Raw genomic sequence first — 24,176 nt, 5'->3', positions numbered from 1 at the left:
GGAGGACTCACACGTAGAAACGTCCCCAGATGGGTAGAAACGCCCTCAGATGGGGTCACGGGGTCGTGAGGCCCTCCACGTGTACGACAGCCATGTCAGAATAGAAACATCCTTTAGTCAGGTGCCAGGTAATTAAAGTCATTCAATACAATTTCCGTTTCGAGCGTTCAGGTACTATAATGGCTCCCAAGCGTTTCAACGTCTTAAATGCGCTACGTTTTCTAATTAGATACGCTGATTGAGTGCGTTACATTTGTAATTAAAGGCGCTTTAAGGCGCTTTAAATGCTTGGGTAGTTTAAATAGCGCTGGGAATGTTGGAAACAGGGTTCGAACTTTTGGCAAATTCACCAGAACTCTCTAGTTGCTTGCTCGTGCTTTGAGGTTACGAACAAGGGACTGGGAAAAGATTTTTGCCTGAGGGAGAAGAACACACACACAATACACAGTTCTTTTTACCACCTTCAGAGTGCCATACGCGGTGCTCAGAGACGGAGGTGAATAGTTTTGGTGTTTCTTGCTGGCTGACTTGAGCGTCGGAGTGCAAACGGCCGCTAGGGCGCCTCTTTGTCCTCTTTTTTGCAGGAATCCACAGGTAAACAACCGATTGTTTCGAAGAAACAACCGATTGTTTTTCTGATATCATCTTAAAACAGTTTTGGGTCTTTGTTTCCTTGATTCTTTTCTCTGTAATTCAGCATTGAATTTCATTATACCTTCAAAGATTGCGAAAATCTCTTATAAACAATTCACCCCCTCTTGTTTAAGGCCATATATTCTAACAATTGGCATCGAGAGCTTGGTTCTTGAAAGATATTCAAGTTTGATCTTAAAAACCTTTTTCTTATGGCTGAAAAATTACCTTTTGGGGAGGGTGCCTCAATAAACAGGCCACCTTTATTTTGTGGTTTGAATGAAAATATTTTTGAATCACTAGATAGAGGAATTTGGGATGCAATAGAAAATGGTCCTTTTACCTTGATGGCTTTGCGAAACACGCTCTTTAAAGAAGAATATTCTTTTAATTCTACAAAGTCTCTAATATCTCTTTTCAAACCACGTACAAACCATTTAATCTTTGACTCTTCATTAGCATGCATATTCATTTTAGTCAAAGTTGTTTCAAAATCTTGAAAGTATTCATCTACCATCCTATGTCCTTGAGGAAGCCTTTGGAACTTCAACAAGTGTTCCTTCCTAGAAGGAGGAACAAACCTCGCGCGCATACACTCTTTCAAAGCATTCCAAGAAACCACGGGAGGTTTCTTGCGATATATAATGTCCATTACAATTTTATGCCACCATTCTTTGGCATAGCCCAAAAAGGATGAAGAAACTATCCTAAGTTTATCATCATCTTGGACCTTATACACATGAAAATAATGGTCAACCTTAGTCTCCCAATCAAAATACACATTAGGATCACTATCACCATTAAAACTAGGGACTTTTTTACAAGCAATGTTGAACACTTGGTGATATCTTTGGTCACGGTTATAGCTCTCTTCATGAGAATGATGGTGATGCCTCCTTCTTCTATGTTCTTCTTCACCAAGGACTGAAGCTCTGGAAGGAGAATGCTGTTTGTAAGATGCACCACTTGAATAGCCAGCCATTTTGCAAATAAAAAACAGCAAACACACAAAAACAGCAAACAAGTTAAGAAACAAAATTAGCAAAAACAGTGAGCTTGGCAATGAAATTGCCGAAGTGAATGGAGGCAAAAAAAGAGGTCACTCTCAAAGAAATAATGTCCTTGCACCAATCTGATCTTGAGGCCTTGGAATCCTCAAATGAAAGATGTCAAAGCAAGCACACCAATCTCAAAAGCAACCACCACAAAACCAATGAAACAATAAAGACAAACAAGAAAAGGTATAAGCAAAGAAAGGTAATTGCAAAAGGAATACTATATGTAAGACAAACTCAAAGATTAATGAATGAAAGACAAGCAATAAAATAAAGAACTCAATGAAGAAAGAAGGCACACCAAAAGAGTCCTAGAGAAAAGTACTAGAGTAGATTTAAGAAACAAAAAAAACAAGCTACTGGAAAATATTTGTTTTTATGCAAACTGTCCTATGTTTACAGATTTAACTGGAACGATTGAAAGCGAACTGGAATGTGAAAAATTAACCACAGAAACTTCAATGTCTCAACTCAATAATGGCACTGGAACGAAGTAAAAACAGTAAGCCAATTGAGAGAAATAAAATTTTCAAAATTGCTGCCCAATTACCGTCTTTTTTTTCGGCAGTAATGTACACTTTTCGTATTTTATTTATCATTTTTTGTGTACTTGGAATTTTTTTTACTTCTTTTTGCTATGCTTTTGTAACACTTTGAAGAATGTAAATCCAAATTTTCACAATTTTCCAGTGAGCCAGTTAATTGCAGTAAATTGAAAACAGTAGCACGTTTGTAAGAAAACAGAGGAACCTATTTAGGAATGAAAAACAGTATGATGAACTAGCAAAGACATAATGGAAATTGTGTAAAGGAACTTGTATAGAACTAGAATACAAGCATGAACTCAATTCTAAAAAGAAAAATGCACAAAGGATCAATATCAATTCAGAAAATTATATGACACTAAAGCAAGAAACAATAAAAGTACTACTAGAAGTAATGATAATTATGGAATAACATGACTAAGACAAAACTTGACATGATTCAAAAAGGAAAATACTCAAACATATGATAGGCAAAAGAATTAAAACAGCAAGTAAACTCAAAATAAGCCTAAAACAGAAACTTAAATTGCAAGAAATTAAAGAGCTCTTGAAATTAAAGTGCTACACAACTCAACAATTAAACAAGAACACACCTAAACTCATGATACCACATGATGTAATTCCAATAGCAAGATATAGATGATTCTTTGACATTTTATGGAATCAACTTGAGTTGGAGATAGCTTAGGCACTTTTAATAGAATTGGATCAATGTTCTAAGTTTCAAGAACTCACCAAAACTTGCACCAAACACCAAACTCACATGGAAGACCCATTTCTTGCCAATTGAACCAATTAAAAGATGTAAAAATGCAAATGAACCGATTAAATTGCTTAACAAATGAAATGAACCGATTAAAATGCTTCAAAACTGAAATGCACCGAACAAATCCAAGGAGAAAGAAGATGAACCGATTGAAACATGAAAATAAGCAAGAACACCGAATAGAAAGCAAGAAAGGAACCTAAGACATGTTTAGGAATTCAAATAGGCACGGAAATGGAATGAGAAGATGGAGAAGAAAGAGGACTTATGTGGTTGTAGTTCTTGGTTGATGAACACGCCACTTGAAGTGTGAATGCTCCAAGATAAGTGTGCAATGCCGCCACTTGAGAGAACCAAGGCACTCAAGATGAGACTAGGAAGAGGAGAAATCAAATCTCACTCACTCAATCACCAAATTGGGAGAGTTTCTTTACTACAAATTCCAAATCTGAATTTTACAAAGGAAACACCTGTATTTATAGCCTAAGGTGCTGAGAAATAGGTGGGAAATTTCAAATAAACTCATTTGAAATTCCCACCAAAAACAAGTCACATGGGAGGTGTGACCTTTTTCTACTATGACACCTCCCAAAAACTACACCTACACCACTCTCCTAAGTCACATGGGTAATGTGACTTTATTTTACATTTTCACACTCCTTTACTTAATAACCACACCTCCTAAAACTATACAAGAGTATTTCAAAGCTTGGCCTTGCCCCTCAAGGGATGGACTTGGGCTCTTTGGGCTTTGGCCTTCTTGGGCTTGGGCTTTGGGATTGGGCCTCATCTTTATTTTATGTCTTCTTTTAATTTTGAGAAGACTAGAAGGAAGAACTTCAAATGTGAGGGTGGATGTCCTCTTCCTCCATTAATAAAAGCCTCCTTTATTCGATTCTCATCACCTATGTTTGAAAAAGATAATGTTTTCTTCGAAAAACCTCTGTCCCAATGGACTGAGAGTGAAAGTAAAAGAGCAAAGTTTGATTGCATTACAAAAAATATTATCACCTCTGCCTTAAATTCTAATGAGTTTTTCAGGGTCTCAAAATGTGGATCTGCTAAAGAGATGTGGGATACACTTGAAGTAACTCACGAGGGAACCAATGAAATAGAGAGAACAAGGAGAAGAAGTCAAACAAGAAGGAAAAGAAAGCAAAATAAAAAAGAAGCCAATCTATGTTTGATGGCCAAGGAAAAAGATGATGCAAGTAGTGTAAGTTCTTGTACTTCTTTAAATGCTTAAAATTATAGTCACTTCTTCAAGCATTTAAAGAAACACATGAGGATGGTAACCGATTGGCAATCTTGAACAATCGGTTAAAAGGGTTGAATAACTAGCTTGAAAACAGAGTCAAGGCACTAGAAGAAGAGTTGGAGAATTCAAAAACTGATTTTGAAAATCTAGAAATGCTTTACAAGAAATCTTCTTGCAAGTGTGACTCACTTTTTGTGAAAATTGTGAATCTCTTGAAAAGAAGGTTCATTACCTTGTGAAAACTGTGGATAGGCTTTCAAAGGGTAAATCCAACTTTGAGACTGTCTTGGCATCTCAAAATTGTGTTTTTGGAAAAGCAGGTTTAGGTTATAATCCACAGAGCAAGAAAACTGAGTTTTCAAAGTCTTTTTCAAAACTGCCAGAAAAACAACCGATTCAAAAATCGAAACAACCGGTTGTTAAATGTTTTTATTGCATGAAGAGAGGCCACTCAGTTAGATTCTGCAATATTAAGAAGTTTTCTGTTCCTAAAGGTATTTTGAAATGGGTTCCTAAGGTTTCTGAGGTTCCTAAGAATTCTACTAACATAATTGGACCCAAATTCATAAGGGGACCAAATCTTGCTTCTTAATCTTTTGTTGTAGGTATCCTTGGCAGCCAAGAATCACTTTTGGACTTGAAGAATGACTGTTAAAGGGAAGAATATCAAGAGCAAAGAATATCTTTGTACATACACTTTTCAATTGTATATGTCTTGCAGGGTTCTTTGAATGTCAAGAGATATCCTTGGCACATGCATAATGTTGATCAAAAGAAACTTCAAAGAGAGTATGTGTGTTTTCATTTCTCAATTTATGTAAGTGTGCCTTGTGACCATATGTACATCTCAAAGTCTTCTTTTTGAGTGAATCTATTGGGGTTCTCTGTGCAAAGGTGTGAACAAATTGCATACTACATTTTCATCAATTTAAAAGTTTTTTTTTTTTTTTTGAAAAATGTTCTTTTTGTTGTCACAGTAAAACAACCGATTGTTTTTTCGAAACAATCGATTGTTTTTTCGAAACAATCGATTGTTTTTTCGAAACAGCCGATTGTTTTTCCTCTGGCACCTGTGTATAATGCTATCAAGTTTGCTTATGCATGAATAAACCTATTTCTCTTTTTCAAATCTTGCTTTTGGACAAATATACATTGAGTGTGCCTCAGAATTTGATAATAAAAGATTATATCCAATTGTTTTCTTAAAAGCTCTATATCATTTTCTATTTCTTGAAATGTCAACATTGTTTGTACTGCTGGTCTACTATATTATCATAATGATTTCTGCTTTGTACAACCCTTCTCATTGTCTATTTGTGAGAGCAAATAGGGGGAGTTGTTTATGCTTGATTTGGTTGTATAAGATAGCTTTAAAACTGATGCATTATGTTGTTGCTTCTCTGCACTTGAAAGCACTTGATTACTTCAATTTTTTTGTTTTTCTGCTAATGTTGTATATGCAGAAAACTGGTTTGTGTGTATCTTGTTATCTTGCTGCTATACTTTCTTTGTATATGCATCAATTCTGTGTTGCAGGACCTTTCAAGTACAAGTGCTATGTTTAAGACTAATTGATGAGAATCAAATAAAGAAGGCTTTTTATTGAGGAAGAGGACATCCACCCTCACATTTGAAGTTCTTCCTTCTAGTCTTCTCAAAATTAAAAGAAGACATAAAATAAAGTAAGGATCAAGCCTAAAGCTAAAGAAGTCTACAAGCCGTCAAAGAATGGGCTTCAAATAAATATCTCTCTTTATAGTTTCTTTTATAAAATGTAGAATGTTTAAATATATAGTTTTTAGGAAGGTGCTTAGAGGGAAACCTTAGATACCTCTTTTGTAAAAGCATCTTTAGGCATTAGTTTAGAATTTTCTAGAAGGTGACTCTTCATGCTTCACTTTAGGTGCTAGAAGTGAGTAGCATGCAAGGGACTTTTGGTTAGCTTGTTTTGTAAGCTTCATGACCAGCCCTTGCTCCTATAAAAGGAGGGCTTAGGTCCTTCATAATGCAGATTTGGAATTTGTAGTATCAAAACTCTCCCAAATTGGTGATTGAGTGTAGTGAGAACTTGTCTTCTCCTCTTCCTAGTCTCATCTTGAGTGCCTTGATTCTCTCAAGTGGCGGCATTGCACACTTATCTTGGAGCATTCACACTTCAAGTGGCGTGTTCATCAACCAAGAACTACAACCACATAAGTCCTCTTTCTTCTCCATCTTCTCATTCCATTTCCGTGCCTATTTGAATTCCTAAACATGTCTTAGGTTCCTTTCTTGCTTTCTATTCGGTGTTCTTGCTTATTTTCATGTTTCAATCGGTTCATCTTCTTTCTCCTTGGATTTGTTCGGTGCATTTCAGTTTTGAAGCATTTTAATCGGTTCATTTCATTTGTTATGCATTTTAATTGGTTCATTTGCATTTTTACATCTTTTAATCGGTTCAATTGGCAAGAAATGGGTCTTCCATGTGAGTTTGGTGTTTGGTGCAAGTTTTGGTGAGTTCTTGATTATAGAACCTTGATCCAATTCTATTAAAAGTGCCTAAGCTATCTCCAACTCAAGTTGATTCCTAAGAATGTCAAGAATCATTCATATTGTGCTATTGGAATCATATCACTAATCAAAGTGATGCTTCTTATTATGGTTCAAAAGCATATACCTTACTCATATTCTTGAAAAGTCAAAATTCATGACCTATGTAACGAAACTTCAAGAATAAAGAGTTTGATCTGGTGTTGTTGATGGCTTATAACTGTGAAGGAGTCTGTCCATGTGGCGTTTGATGAAATCATTCATAGTGATAAGGGTTCTACAAAGGTTTATGCAGAAGAAGATGAGCAAAACATCACCTTGGAGAAGTTGGAATCTCATCCAGAAAAACAACCGGTTGAAATTCTGCAATAGGAAGAGCTGCCAAAGGAATGGAGAATTCCAAGGGATCTTTCAGTGGAGAACATCATTGGATGCAAATGGGTTTTCAGAAACAAGCTGGATGAATCTGGAGTAATTACAAGGAATAAGGCAATGCTTGTGGCTAAAGGTTATAATCAAGAATAAGGCATAGATTATGGTGAAACCTTTGCTTCAGTTGCAAGATTAGAAGCGGTAAGGTTGTTGTTTGCTTTTGCTTGTATGAGTGGATTCAAATTGTTTCAAATGGATGTTAAGAGTGTTTTCCTCAATGGAATCATCAATGAGAAAGTCTATGTTGGACAACCACCGGGCTTTGAAGATCATCAACATCCTAACCATGTATACAAGCTAAAAAAGGCCTTGTATGGGCTTAAGCAAGCTCCAAGGTAGTGGTATGAGAGGCTAAGTAAATTGTATATATTCATCCTATGCTTTTGGCTTCATAAGACCAAATGAAATTCTAAACATGCTTGAGGTAATGCAAAGGTATGAATGTATTTCATTATGCATTTCCCATCACTTTGAAAGATGATTTGCTTTGAAAAATAACATTTTCTTGTTGTCTCAGAAAAACAACTGATTGTTTTCACGAAACAACCGATTGTTTTACCTTTGACACATTTGAATAAAGTTGTTATGATTTCTTATGCATGATTACAATTGTTTCTTTTCTTTCATAACCCATTATGAGTCAAATATGCATTCTTTGTGCCTCTGAATTAGATCATAAAGAGATATATCCTTTGTTTTCCTTGAAATTCAAAGCTTTTTATGAATGGCAACCACATTGGTGGTCTTGGGGTAGATGAATATTTGTGAATGTATCTTTGGAACGTTTGGAAGGTTTGCTCTTAAAAGAAGAAAGAATATTTCTACCAAATCCACCTCTTGAGCAATCATTTGACCAACTTGAATTATTGGATGAAAAAAAGATAGAGGGAGAAATTGTGGTCTCCTTGCTGAAATTTTCGGGGTCTATGGTACTTTGATTATGCTGTTATCATAACTCTGATACACCATAGAATGTTGTTGCAATTCTGATATGGAATCACATGTTTGTTGCTGCAATGGTGTTGCTACACACACTGGTATTCTGGTTTCAATTAATTCTGTTTTTACCCCTTATTTCATTCTATTTGTGAAGACAAATAGGGGGAGAATGGTGTGGTTTTATGTGTTGTAGTGCTGCTGCTACACTCTGGTGTTATCTGGTTTTATCATGGTTTAAATTTTGTTGTTGCCATGCTCTTATTCACCATAGTTCTGCTGCACACAAGTCTAATTTTGGCACTGGTTTTAATGGCTATTTGAATGGTTTTTCTGCTTAAAGGATTATGCAGAAAACTGGTTTTGTGTGCCTTGGTATCCTGCTGGTATACTTGCTTTGTATATGCACAAATTTTGTTTTGTAGGGTAGGACCTTTCAAGTTCAAAAACAACAACTCAAACAAACTAGGGATTTGTCTTCATCAAATAGGGGGAGATTGTTGAACAAGATGCTTTGGTGTCTCCAAATCCAAGAGGAAATCTTGAAGACCTTGTTGTTGTGTCTGTGTGTGTTGTATAGTTGTTTGAAACTTGTTAATTCACTCCTTAAGATGATCCAAGTTAATTTGAATCTTTAACCTTTTGAAAATATGAGTTTTCTAAAATGCTGTTAAAATTTCAATAGGTTGTTTTTTTTGAAACAACAAGTTGTTTTACTGTACCGTCCCGTACCCGGGCGTTGACTAAGTCAAGGTCAAAGTCAACACCAGGGGTCACAGTCAACACAAGGCGTTGCCTAGGTGAAGAGACGCCAAGTGCCAGCGTCGTCAAGAAGGTGCGTCGCCAAGGCAAGGCGTCGCCTAGGTAAGGCGTCGCCTAGGTGAAGGCGTCGCCCAACCAGGGCGTCGCCAGGTCAAGCAGTACTAAAGCCAGGCAATCACAGTGTAGTTCCCCGATACCCATGGGTAGGAAAGACCATGGAGGGAGCGACGCCGTGGGAAGGCCTCAGGTCCCGATAGCCCGGGGCAGCGATAAAGAAAAGGAAAAGGTGGCTTCAAGGCCATAGTGATAGCACCAGTATAGGGCAGCCTGACTCGTGAAGTACCCTTGCCGCCCTAGAGACACCTTTGGGACAGATACGACCCAAGAGGAAGGTCACGCCCAGGGTAGACGGGTGCAGGGTACGAGAGGAGGGCAGATACGCTCTCAAAGTAAGTGACTAGATGATTGGGGGCATGAGTTGGCACCCAAAAAGTCACCCCTAGCGCAGTAGCACTCCCAAGCAGGAGGACTCACACGTAGAAACGTCCCCAGATGGGCAGAAACGCTCCCAGATGGGGTCACGGCGTCGTGAGGCCCTCCACGTGTACGACAGCCATGTCAGAATAGAAACACCCTTTAGTCAGGTGTCAGGTAATTAAAGTCATTCAATACAGTTTCGTTTCGAGCGTTCAGGTACTATAATGGCTCTCAAGCATTTCAACGTCTTAAATGCGCTACGTTTTCTAATTAGATGCACTGATTGAGTGCGTTACATTTGTGATTAAAGGCGCTTTAAGGCGCTTTAAATGCTTGGGTAGTTTAAATAGCGCTGGGAATGTTGGAAAGGGGGTTGGAACCTTTGGCAAATTCAGGAGAATTCTCTAGTTGCTTGCTCGTGCTTTGAGTTTACGGACAAGGGACTGGGGGAAAGATCTTTGCCTGAGGGAGAAAACACACACACATATACACAGTTCTTTCTACAACCTTCAGAGTGCCATACGCGGTGCTCAGAGACGGAGGTGCACAGTTTTGGTGTTTCTTGCTGGCTGACTTGAGCGTCGGAGTGCAAACGGCCGCTAGGGCGCCTCTTTGTCCTCTTTTTTGCAGGAATCCACAGGTAACTAGTGGGAAGGAGTCCCTAGCTGACGGTTGAGGTCGCGCACGAAGACGTCCCGGTCAACCGGACGGAACATTTACCTTTGCAGTTTTTGAAAAGGTTTTGAAAAGCTTGACTTTGTTGTCAAGTAAATTCAAACGATTGTTTTGACAAAACAATCGATTGTTTTTCTGAAAACCTTAACAGAATTCTGTTAAGTGGTTTTAATATGTTTTAAATGATCCTAACTAACTTGGTTCCTTTATTTAATGCTTTTGACCACTTGGTTAGTCTATATAATAGTGGTTTTACGCTCCTAATCTTGGAGTAAGAGAAAGAGTTTATCAAAACAGTTTTTCCAAGATTTGAAAGAGCTTTTGGATCATTCTTGAGTTTGTGGAATAGGATTGGGTTGTAATTCTGAACTTTAAGCTTTGAAATACTCAGGTGTATTCTATTCCCTTCTTCCTTGATTATTGTATTTTTGTATTTGTGTTGCCAAGGAGTGTTGTGTGTTCTTGAGGTGTTCAAGATCAAAGGTGTGCTTGAGGTGTTTTTCTGATATCATCTTAAAACAATTGACAATAGTAGTACTAAGTAGTCAAAGGTAACATAATTATTACCTATTTTTAAGTATTTAGTCCATGAAGTCAAATAAAGTTTCATCAATATCAACTTCATTAAAAATATTTCTCTGCCCTACAAAAATTCTTTCTTTCAAAAATCAAGTCTAACTAATGATGTGTTATACAAAGATAGTTCACTTGACTTTATGCAAAGTGTAATGATATGTCCATATTTAGTATTGGAGAAGCAAATATATAAGACCATAGTAATACTAAGTAGTCAAAGGTAACAAAATTATAACCTATTTTAAAGTATTTAGTCCATGAAGTCAAATAAAGTTTCATCGATATCATCTTCATTAAAAATATTTCTCTGTCCTGCAAAAATTCTATCTTTCAAAAATCAAGTCTAACTAATAATCTTTGATACAAAGATTATACACATGACTTTATGCAGAAGTATAATGATATGTCCATATTTCGTATTGGAGAAGCAAATATATAAGGCAATAGTAGTACTAATTACTCAAAGGTAACAAAATTATTACCTATTTTTAAGTATTTAGTCCATGAAGTGAAATAAAATTTCATCAATATCATCTTCATTAAGAATATTTCTCTGCCCTATACCCTAAACCCTAAACCCTAAACCCTAAACCCTAAACCCTATAAAAATTCTTTCTTTCAAAAATCAATTCTATCTAATAATGTGTGACACAAAGATAGTACACTTAACTTTATGCAGAAGTGTAATGATATGTCCATATTTAGTATTGGAGAAGCAAATATATAAGACAATAGTAGTACTGAGTAGTCAAAAGTAACAAAATTATAACCTATTGATCCTGCCTGTTGACCGGAGCGCTGGAGAATGCCTCGTCAAAGGATCGACGTGCGCGCCGCTTCTCACTTCCGTTCCTCCTCTGGATCTATCTCAAGAACTTGCAAAGAAACGATACGGCGCCGCTGCGGCCGATCGCACTCCGACGCTCAAGTCAGTGACGGTATCACCAAATACTAAGAACTGGAACCGTGCAAATCTCTCTCACAAACAGCTATGTCACTCGCAAGCGTAAAGTGTATGAACTGAACGTGCGTACCTTAGAAAATCTGTTAGGAACTCTTATATACCTGGTGGTTTTCTCTCTCCTGGCAGTTACAGGCTTGGACACGTGGCCTGCATCCAACCGTACACGTGCCATCATCTGGAGGCTCACTGACTTGGCGCTGCTTCTACTCTCATTTTGGCTAAGTTACCTATGCATGGTACTGCCCAGTGCATAGCTAACTCAGGAGTGCGATCTCTACTGAAACTGGCGAGGTAGGGCCTTCATACACCTTCCCTGTGGTCTCGCCGGCCGCCTTCATAATCTGCTTCTCCTTTAACTTCGGCGATGTGCTCGTTCTGGCGATCTCCGACTGTCTGGTCGCCTGAGTCTGCATCTGGCGACTTCATCCCCAAACTGGCGATCGCCTATTCTGGTACGCTAGAGACCGGAACACGCCAACTTAACTATCGGCGACTACACGTGCCTCCCGACTTCCTTCCCAACTGTCAACCTGGCGCCTATACTGTAGCAGGATGCCGCGTCATCACACCCGACCACCAGGGCGGTACACAAGCCCCCCAGTCTTAAGCGAAGACTTTGTCTAGCGAAAAGATTGAAGAAGCCTTCGTTAACACCGGTCTACGTGGCATAGGGCGCAGAATTCCAAGAGATAGTACTTTCTGCTGCTCTGACGTTCCACCAAACCCTTCGCGCATCGCTTGACACGTGGCTCTCATCAACGGCTATCTTCATCTGCCGTTAGCGCTTCCCCAAACCGTTTCGAAAACCCTTAAACCCCTTACGCTCCTACTGTTCCATCACTTTCTTCACACTTGCGTATGCTCTTATTTCCCTCTGCGAAAGCTCTCAACGTTCCTCGACGCTCTAGATCACCACCTCCCTTCAACATTCTCCCGATCATCGAAAGGTAACTACTTTCCCTCATCTGCTGTGTTTTCTCGCATTTTCACCGATTTGCATCATCCTGTAACTGTCTGGTGCATACGCTGTGGGCTGTTTTCCATTTCTCCTTCTCGTAACTTAGGGCTCTGCCGATCGTCGCAACGAACTCACATTCGTTCGTCTTTCACCTTCCCTCCCTGATCGAGTCAGCCTTTGTAACCCTCCTGATTATTTTTCCTTTCTTCTTCGTTTGCAATTTGCTACCATGACTCGCACGAAGATCACCCCGAACCCCCCTCCGTCAGCGCGAAACCCTCCTTCTCAAGCACACGACTCTTCGCAAGTTCGTGGTGCCCCCTCTTCGCAGGCTGTGAGGCCCGCATCTTCTCAAACCACTCTGGCCCAGGCAACTCCACCAAACGCTGGAGGAGCCCCCACCCCACTGCCAGACTTCAAGACGTTATACTCATGGGCTAACTCAACCCTCTTAAAGGAAACGTCGTCGGTGAACACCGCGGGAGCGGTTCTGCGATTGACCAATGGGGACGAGGCCTACCAATCATTCCACAAGGAGCACGATGAGAGAATGATGGTGCTGCCTTGCCCAGCCACTCTGCCAGTGTGTGCCGATGATAAAGTGAGCGCCGACGGGCCCTTCTGCTTCGTCTACACCACTCTCTTCAAGAAAGTTAAACTCAGGTTCCCTCTTACTCGATTTGAGAGGGAACTCTTAACCGAGCTTAACATCGCTGCCGCCCAGCTTCACCCCAACAGCTGGGCGTTCGTCCGAGCTTTTGAGGTAACGTGCGCCCACCTGGGGTTGCCTGCGTCAGTGGACGTATTTTTATTTCTGTTTGAGGCCAAACACCCAGGCGATCGCCTTTGGGTCAGTCTGAACGCCATTGCTGGGAGATCCATCTTCACCATCTTCCAGCAGTCGTATAAGGATTGGAAGGGGAAGTTCATCCAGGTCCGCGCAAACGACAAAGACCCTTCCCTTCTCGACGGTTTCCCCTTGTACTGGGTGGACAAGGGGAAAAAAGAGTCCAAGAGCTGCTTCAGGAGGCCCAGAAGTCCTGACAGCATGGGAGCTTTGGACAGAGACCTTTGTCTCTTCTGGAAGAGGGTGGCAGATGCCCACATAACATTCTTGACCCCCACCCTGATTTCCTTCGAGTTCTTTGAGGACCAGTTGGAATTCCAAATAGGTTAGGACGCTACATCCTTGTCTTGACATGCTTCTGATATTGCTTCTGGGCGTCTTGTGCAATACACACAAGACTTTTGGTTTCATCTTTTCTGCATATGCCTGCTTTTGCTGTTTCATTGCCTTGTACACTTACCCCATTCTCCTTTAAGCTAACTTATGCACTTTCATCTCACGCAGATACCATGTTGGGTAAGAATATGCTCGCCGATCTTTTATTTTTCAGGCTATTTTCATAGCACTTTTTCGCTTCCTTCTGATCGGACTTTATCGTGATTACCACCCCTTCCATGGACGGCAGCTTCACCTTCATGTGCCGAGTCGATGGAATTGCGCCTATCCTGTTGAGAGTGGGCCTTCCCAGCAGGATGTTATATGCTGAAGGGGCGTTTACGATGAGGTACTTGATTTTCTCCGTCCTCGACCCAGCCTCATCGGTAAATGTGGTTCTCAGCTCGATGTACCCCCTGACCTCCACCTGGTCGCCAGCGAACCCATACAAGCACCCTCCATAGGGCCTTAGCTGGTCAAGGGGCAATTCCAACTGCGTGAAAGTCGGCCAGAACATCACGTCTGCCGAACTTCCTTGGTCCACCAGAACTCGGTGGACCTTCCTCCCCGCCGTGATCAACGAAATAACAATGGGATCGTTGTCATGAGGCACAACGTCCCGAAGATCCTGCTTGGTGAACGTAATGTCCACTTCGGGCGAGTGATCTTCAAACATGTCTACTGACATCACCGATCGCGCGTACTTTTTCCTCTGCGACGCGGTGCATCCACCACCTGAGAAACCCCCTGCAATGGTGTGGATCTCCCCATGGATAGGCATCTCATGTTGCTGGGCTTCTCCACCTGCTGGCTGGGAACTCGACGCCCCTCCGGTCCTTCTGTCCAGCAGATAGTCGTTTAGGAACCCACTCTTGACCAGATCGTCGAGCTGGTATCCTAAAGACAAACACGAGTCCAGGTTGTGGCCAAAGCACTGGTGAAACTCGCACCAGACGTCCGGCTTCGACCCCAGCACCTTGTCGCCCACCTTCTCGGGCGCCTTCAATCTAGCTGATATGTTAGGGATAGCGATCAGGTCCGCTAGCCCCATGACGAATTTGTGCTTAGGCGGGCGATTGTATTCCCGGCGCGCTGGTTGTTGGCGTGCTGGCGGTTGGCGCGCTTGGCTTCTTCCCTTGTTTCTCCTATCGTAAGGATAGCGAGTCCTTTGATCCTTTCTGGCCGCCGCTGCCGTTTCCAGCACCCTCTGTGGCTGGATCCTGGTCTGGGCGCGTGGCCTGACGGGAGCCACACTGCCTCTCTTCTCGGCGACCTCACTCTCGTCGGCGATGTGAGCCACCGCAAGTCGCCTGACTTCAGCAAACGTCGCTGGATGAGCCCTGATCAAGGCTTCGCAGAATGGCCCTGGCTGCACGCCCTTCTTGAAGGCATAAACCAGCATTTCTTCATCCTTGGCCGGCGACCTGACCATCTGCGCTCCGAAGCGATTGAGGTAGTCCCTGAGGGACTCCCCATGGTACTGCCTTATATCAAACAGGTCATAGGACACCCTGGGCGGTGCCTTGTTCACAATATACTGCTTCGACAAAGATTTTCGAGAATTGCTGAAAATTAGTTATGTGGCCATTAGGCAGGCTCACAAACCACTCCATCGCCGTTCCCTGGAGCGTGCTCACGAACATCTTACAATAGACAGCATCCGACCCCCCTGACAGCATCATCTGTGTGTGGAACGTGGTCAGATGAGCCTCTGGATCTTCCACGCCAGTAAAAACAGCTTTAACCGGAACCACGCTCGTGGGAATTGGCGTGTCGGTAATCGCCTGAACGAAAGGCATTGGGAACACACGAGGCGGCGTCGACGGTGCCACCTCTTCAGCTGAAGAACGACCCTGCTGCTCCTGAAGAGCTCGACGTAGCTCTTCAGCTACTTTGCTGAGCTCCTCGTTCCTGGCGCGAGAGGCGACCAGGTCTTCATGTATCCTCGCCTGCTCGACGCGCGAGGCTTCTACAGTGGCCTGCAATGAGCGCATCATTTCTGCCATCTGCGCCATGGTCATGGCGGCGTCGCCTTCAGCTGCGACGGGAGCCACGGGACTGGAACGATTGGTTCTCATCTTTCTCATTAACTTCAGCGAAACACAGGAATACAGCAAATGACACTTCAACCACGATCGAATCAGCGATCAACCGGAGAAAACTCAAGAAACTGCGCAAGAACTTTAAGAACACCGCAAACCTTCGAAGAAAATCGCAGCTTCACCAAAAACCACCGTTTCCCCGCAAACCAAACAACCAAACGAAAGAACTCGAATCCACCGATCGAAAAGCCAAACGAACGGTTTAAAACACAAACTTCACCGAACGAAACTCAAAGAAACCAAGAACGACGGTTGCACCAGCACACAATCGCGCAGGAAACCTCGAAAACCTCCACGAACTCACGCTGTGGATGGGAGCACGTTTTACACGGCCCCACGGTGGGCGCCTGATGATCCTGCCTGTTGACCGGAGCGCTGGAGAATGCCTCGTCAAAGGATCGACGTGCGCGCCGCTTCTCACTTCCGTTCCTCCTCTGGATCTATCTCAAGAACCTGCAAAGAAACGATACGGCGCCGCTGCGGCCGATCGCACTCCGACGCTCAAGTCAGTGACGGTATCACCAAATACTAAGAACTGGAACCGTGCAAATCTCTCTCACAAACAGCTCTGTCACTCGCAAGCGTAAAGTGTATGAACTGAACGTGCGTACCTTAGAAAATCTGTTAGGAACTCTTATATACCTGGTGGTTTTCTCTCTCCTGGTAGTTACAGGCTTGGACACGTGGCCTGCATCCAACCGTACACGTGCCATCATCTGGAGGCTCACTGACTTGGCGCTGCTTCTACTCTCATTTTGGCTAAGTTACCTATGCATGGTACTGCCCAGTGCATAGCTAACTCAGGAGTGCGATCTCTACTGAAACTGGCGAGGTAGGGCCTTCATACACCTTCCCTGTGGTCTCGCCGGCCGCCTTCATAATCTGCTTCTCCTTTAACTTCGGCGATGTGCTCGTTCTGGCGATCTCCGACTGTCTGGTCGCCTGAGTCTGCATCTGGCGACTTCATCCCCAAACTGGCGATCGCCTATTCTGGTACGCTAGAGACCGGAACACGCCAACTTAACTATCGGCGACTACACGTCCCTCCCGACTTCCTTCCCAACTGTCAACCTGGCGCCTATACTGTAGCAGGATGCCGCGTCATCACACCCGACCACCAGGGCGGTACACCTATTTTTAAGTATTTAGTCCATGAAGTTAAATAAAGTTTCATCGATATCATCTTCATTAAAAATATTTCTCTGTCCTACAAAAATTCTATCTTTCAAAAATCAAGTCTAACTAATAATGTGTGATACAAAGATAGTACACATGACATTATGCAAAAGTATCATTAAAAGTATAATGATATGTTCATATTTAGTATTGGAAAAGCAAATATATAAAGCAATAGTAGTACTAAGTAGTCAAAGGTAACAAATTTATTACCTATTTTTAAGTGTTTAGTCCATGAAGTCAAATAAAGTTTCATCAATATTTTCTTCATTAAAAATATTTCTCTGACCTACAAAAATTCTATCTTTCAAAAATAAAGTCTAACTAATAATGTGTGATACAAAGATAGTACACATGACTTTATGCAGAAGTGTAATGATATTTCCATAGTAGTGGAGAAGCAAATATATAAGACAATAGTAGTACTCACTAATCAAAGGTAAAAAAATTATTACCTATTTTTAAGTATTTAGTCCATGAAGTTAAATAAAGTTTCATCGATATCATCTTCATTAAAAAGATTTCTCTGCCCTTCATTGGAAGGTTTTTCAAATATTGTACAGGCATGTCTTCCCTTACCCAATTTACTTCATCATCACTTTTGAAGCATTTAGTTCAACACCTTTTGATTGGTCACCCATGTTAAATAAATATCTTGGAACCTTTTTCAAAACATAAATTCAATTTCCATCTCAGTTAAAACTACATAACATACTATTTTGGTGTTCTTCCTTGTTCTTCATGTTATTGATTGTTCTTGATGTTTTCCTTCAATTTCATAGGTTCATTTTGAGTTTTAAGTTTTGTTTCATCGTTTAATCTTCCATATAAACAATATAAATGGCTTATATTGTCTTTTGCTCGGTTCATTCTTCATAAAATTTTCTCTGCAACATATCCTAGTGCAAACAAGCACTGTTTTGCATTTTTAATTTGATTTTGGGTTGTTTTTTTTTTAATTCAATATTTGATTTCTTTTATCTGTGCATTTAGGCATTGTTTTGTGTTTTCAATCCTTGCATGTCAATTGTTACCTGGAAAATTTGCATCCTTTGTCAATTTAATTAAGTTTTCTGCTTACTTTCATCAGTGTTTGTTATAATGTCTCTTAGAATGCACACAATGTGTTTGATAAAATGTTAGGAGTCAGGAAAAATAGTATATAAACCTTTGAACCTTTTTCTTTTATGATATTTGAGTTCTTGTTGTACTATTGTTCATTAGTGCACTCATATTACATCAAACCCAATTGTATCTTGTAGTTATTAAAATTATAGGCCTTAAACAAGAGGAGGGTGAATTGTTTATAAAAGATTTTCGAAAACTTTGAAGGTAGAGTGAAAGACAATGGAGAATTAATCAATTAGAAAACTATTTAGTTAATTAGAAAACTGTTTTTAATATGATTGCAGAAAATATACCTGTTGTTTTTACAAAACAATCGGTTGTTTTTATTAGCAGTTTATAAAAACAAAGTTAAATCAGTTTAAAGAGTGTAAGGATAGATAGATTCAAACAAAATGTTTATACTGGTTCACTCTTAACCAAGAGTTACATCCAATCCAATCCTCAGAAACCACTAAGAATGCACTATGTAATCAACCCTAGATTACAAGCTACACACACCAAGAGTGATGATCTTGAACCCCTCAAGAATACACACCACTCCTTGGCAAAAACCACACCAAGAATGTTGATCTTGATCCCCTCAAGAACACACAACACTTCTTAGAAACACAAGTACAAAAATACAATTATCAAGAAAGAAGGGAATAGAATACACCTGGGTAAATCACAAGATTAAAGTTCAGAATACAAGACCCAATCCTATTCCACACTTAAGATGATCCAAAAGCTCTTTGAAAACTGTTTTTGATTGAACTCTCTCACTTTGTTAATGCATAGGAGCATAAAACAACCTTTTTTATCTTTCAATCAAATGGTTAAAATAGTTAAAACAAAAAACCAAAAGTTGTTGGAATCATTTAAAACAGATAAACCACTTAACAAAATTTTGTTAAGGTTTTCAAAAAAAAAAAAATCGATTGATTTATCGAAACAATCGATTGATTTTTGTTTGATAGCAAAGGCAGAGGCAAGGCTTTTCCAAAACATTTTAAAATCCACTAAGTGTTAAACAACCTGTTGAAATTTGTTTGACATCAAAGGCAAAGACAAAGCTTTTCCAAATTATTTTAAAATCCACTAAGTGTCAAACAACATGTTGATTCTGTTGAACCAAGTGTGTTCAAGCTTTGAAGAATCCAAACCCTTTGAAGGTTGATGAAAGGATGGATGTGCTTGTTGTTGCTGAGCTGTATTTAGATAGGATATGGGGTAGATAAATTGTATATATCCACTCTTGATTGAATCCAAAGCATAAGCATTCTCAAACCTTTTAATTGAAAAGTGTTTTTCAAACTAAGTGAAAAACAACCTGTTGTTTTGTCGAAACAACCGATTGTTTTATACTTAGGTGTTTTTAGAAAGGTTGAAAACTGTTTTTGATGGTTGACTTGCTGTCAAACCAAAACAACCGATTGATTCATGGAAACAACCGATTGTTTGTTTAGGGACCACAACAGAAAACTGTTTTCTAACTGTTTGACTGAGCATTAAATGATTTTCTAACTGTTTACGCTCCAGTTTTTAATGCTTTGACCAATCTTTAAATGCAATTAATAGTTTGTTAAGATTATGCAACAAACAACTTTGTTTTAAATACAAAAAAACATATTTGAGTTTTTCAACTGATTTGAGATTTTGAAAAGTTGATAATTGCTTAGAGATTGCATTGATCAAAGAGTATGAGATAGGATTTTCATCTTGTATTGATTTCAGATTTGTTCTGTAACAAGTGTAATCCTTTGTACTTTTAAAAGAAACTTTGTGTGTATTGTTGAGAAGTGTTGTGTGTTCTTGAGGGGATCAAGATCAGCTTTCTTAGTGGTGTTGTGCTAGACCAAAGGAAGTGTGTGTCTTGAGGGGATCAAGGTCACTTCTTTGGTTGTGTTGTAAGTAATCTAGGGTTGATTGTTTAGTGGATTCCCCAGTCGTTTCTGGGAAGACTGGATGTTGCTCTGGGTTTAGATTGAACCAGTATAAACCTCTGTGTGCATTTTCTCTATCCTTAATCTCTTTAATTTCAGTTTTATATTTGTGAACTGGTATAAACAACTGATTGTTTCTGCGAAACAACCAATTGTTTTTCTAGCGCTGTGATTTTTGCTTTGTGTTTTGGCAAACTGATTTCTTAATCAAGTTATTCTCGAAGTAATTTCATTCTTGGCTTAAAAGTTTGTGAAAACCCTCTTGAAACCATTCACCCCCCTATAGTTTAAAGCCATACATTCTAATAGATTCAAAATTTCAACCTGTTGCAATTTCACTTCCTTTTAGAAAAACCATCTATTCAAAAGGTGAAAGATTCAAATGAACTTGGATCATCTTAATGAGTGAATTAACAAGTTTCAAACAACTAGAAAACACACACAGCAGCAAGGTCGTCAAGCTTTCCACTTGGATTTGGAGACATCAAAGCATATTGTTCAACAGTAGTTATGTTCTTAATTTCTTTGGATTCTTAGGTTTTCTTTCCAATTCCAGAATTATGATATTTTGACCTAGTTTTCCAATTTTATTCTAAATTCATTTTACGTCCAAAAATTCTAAAAAATTATACATGACAGCTTTGATATGTTCATAGTATCTAGTTAAAAATGTACATCCAAATACAAAGTATAAAAAGAGTTATGAGTTGTAAAAGCCTGGACATTCTTTGTGAATCAAAAACGATTTTCCAGTGTAATTTGCTCTTGTACCGACTAGTCCTCGGACATCGTTGACTGCTAGTAATGGTGGGCCACGTAAGCTGGGTCCCACCAGCGGTATGAGCCAGTGTCTCATAAGCGGCACGAGTCAAGGTGCCGACTAGTGGTCGGATATCGATCACCAGGGTGTGCCGATGTGTCCTCGGCAACAGAGTGAGGCCGATGTGACATCGGGCATCGGCAACTCAAACAGCTGTATAGGACCACGAAAGGTGGGTCCCAGAAAACACAATAGTTATCAGTAATACCATCCAGAGTTAAGGGAGAAGCTGATGTGATTCCAATAGCCACATAGAGAAAGGTTTTTGACCTTCTTAGGAATCAACTTGAGTTGGACAATAGTTAGGCACTTTTTCTTAGAATTGGATCATTGTTCTAAGTCAAGAACTCTCCAAAAACTAGCACCAATTCCAAACTCATATGGAAGTTCCAATTATAGTCAAATTGAACCAAACAAAATGGAACAAAAGATAAGCAAACTGAATTAGAAGTGCTGGAAATTAAAATGCACCGAACCAAAACAGAAAAGAATAAGAACAGCTGCTGGAAAATGAAAGATAACCAAACCAAAACTCAAGAACACAAGCTAAACATGAACAATTGAAAGAGTAGGAAGGAAGGAGAAGAGAAAAGCTTATGGAGATGGAAGAGAGGTGAGTGATCACGCCACTAGAAGGTTGGTTGCTCCTAGATGAGTGTGCTGCCGCCACTTGAGGACACCATGGATCCTTCAAGATAAGACTAGAGAAGAAGGCTCAAAAGCTCTCCAATGCTCACTCAAAAATTGAGTATAGTTTCTTTACTCCAATTTCGATTCTGAAAAATACAAAGGGAGCACCTCTATTTATAGCCTAAGGTGCTGAAATGCAAGCTACACAAATTGAAAAACTCCCTCCTAAAAACTTCTAGAATTGGCGCCTAAAACAATGCATGAGGAAGGTGTGATCCCTTCTCTCACTTTGGCACCTCCTTATTTATTCCTACACCTATCTACTAACACCCCCCCCCCCCCCCCCCCCTAAAACTCCTAACTAAAGACTAAAAGATGCTTTAACAAAATAGGTTTCTAATGTTTCCCTCTAAGCACCTTCAACAATATTCTTTTTTATTTACTACTTGGCCTTGCCCTTCATAGGATGGACTTGGGCTTGGGCTTGGGCTTTGGGCTTGGGCCTCTCTTTATTTTATGTCTTCTTTTAATTTTGAGAAGACTAGAAGGAAGAACTTCAAGTGTGATGGTGAATTGCCTCTTCCTTCATTAATAAAAACGTCCTTTACTTGACTCTCATCATACTCCCCGAGTTGGAGAGAATTCGCCCACGAATTCTGAATCCCTGCATATAACAAAGTCAGTTTACTTTTATAATCAAAAGTGTAAGAAAAAGGAATACATGACTTAGCAGATGGAACCAAAGGGATTGCAGAAAAGGAGGTCCTATAAATCAACCAAGTTGGAAAAATTTGTTTGGGAATGATGATGTTTTTTGGAAAAAGACCTCTTAAATGGTGAAACCCATTAGGATGTATGAAAAAATCATCCCTAACATATTTTAACCAAGTTGGTGTTGAAATAGGAACCTTGGGTAATGAAAAAGATAAAGAAGAAGAAGACCTTGGAGGGTCAATTTGAGGCATAGCACGAGTCAACATGATGGATTTAGAGGAGAAAATGGTGTGACTCGGTGTAGTACTTACTTCTTTTTCTTTCTCATTTTCTCTTTTAGTTTTCATTTTTATTTGGTCCTCATGAACCTCTTTGGGAGAGAGGGGTTTTAATATAACCTTGCGCCCTAGGAAGGAAAAAGACATTGTATTGGATAGGCCATCATGTAAAACATGTCTATCATATTGCCAAGGCCTTCCTAAAAGAAGATGAGATGCTTCCATGGGCACAACATCACATAAAACCTCATCTTTATACTTTCCTATTTCAAAGTTAATGAGGACTTGTTTATTCACCATGATTTCACCTACTTCACTAAGCCATTGTAATTTGTAGGGCTTGGTATGAGAGATAGTGGGTAAGGCTAACTTCTCCACAACTCTTGTACTAGCCACATTAGTGCAACTTCCCCCATCAATAATCAAGGAACATAACTTGTTGTTGATAAGACATCGGGTGTGAAAAATATTTTCTCTTTGAGTATCATTCAAAGATTTTGGAATTGTGCCCAACATACGTCTTACCATCAATAAGTCACCTTCACAAGGACTTTCACTCTCATTTTCACTTGATGGTCTAGAAGGTGAAGAATGCCTAGGTGAATTGGAATCATGCTCACTAACTACAATGCCTTCATGCATGTACATACTTCGTTTAGAAGGGCAATTAGCCGCAATGTGACCATATCCCAAACATTTAAAGCACTTTTGACTAGACGATTTAATTGGGGATTTAGGCCTAGAAGTAGATGACGTATGATCCTTGGGTTTGAAAGAAGAATCTTTGGAAGGAAATTTTGAAAAAGACTTTTTGTTCTTCCAAGAATTGTTGTAGTAATCATCTTTGGGAATATGTTTAAAAATATTTTTCTTTGCAAGTTGGGCTTCCACCTTCATTGCAAGATGAACTAAAGAGCCCAATGATGAATACTCTTGTAACTCAACAATGTCTTGAATATCCTTCCTAAGACCACTCACAAACCTAGCAATCATAGCTTCCTCACTTTCCTCTAATTCAATTTTAAGCACAAGCGTTTCTAGCTCCTTATAATATTCATCCACATTTAGCGTGCCTTGTTGAAATCGTTGGAGTCTCAACATGAGGTCTTTCCTAAAATGTGGGGGCACAAATCTAGCGCGCATTTGATCCTTTAAAGAGTTCCAAGAGTCCACGGGAGGACCCTTGTGATAAATAATGTCCTTTACAATACCATGCCACCATTTCATGGCATAATCACTAAACTCTAAAGTGGCTAGCTTAAGCTTATGCTCATCTTGGATCTCATGGATCTCAAATATTTGTTCACACTTAGCCTCCCAATCTAAATATACATTAGAATCACTAGAGCCATTAAAACAAGGAAGCTTGACCGAAGGAAGCCTAGACTTTGCATCTTGATAGAAGCCATTGCCGTAGTGAGTTCTTTCCCCTTGGTGATGATGTCTTTGTCCATGGACTTGGGGTGGAGTTCTCCTTCTCCTATGCTCATCTTCACGGCCAAAATCATTGGAAGAAGCTCTTGTTGAAGGTCTATGATGCTCATCATGAATTGAAGGAGATGGTCTAGCTTGTTGCACCTCCATCTTTTGCAATTTCTCCTCCAAGCGTGTAATGGTT

The sequence above is a fragment of the Phaseolus vulgaris genome, chromosome 10 (assembly GCF_051622355.1).
Source record: "Phaseolus vulgaris cultivar YP4 chromosome 10, ASM5162235v1, whole genome shotgun sequence".
Taxonomy (NCBI): Eukaryota; Viridiplantae; Streptophyta; class Magnoliopsida; order Fabales; family Fabaceae; genus Phaseolus; species Phaseolus vulgaris.
The sequence above is the reverse complement of the archived record's forward strand: the minus strand, read 5'-3'. Positions refer to the sequence as shown.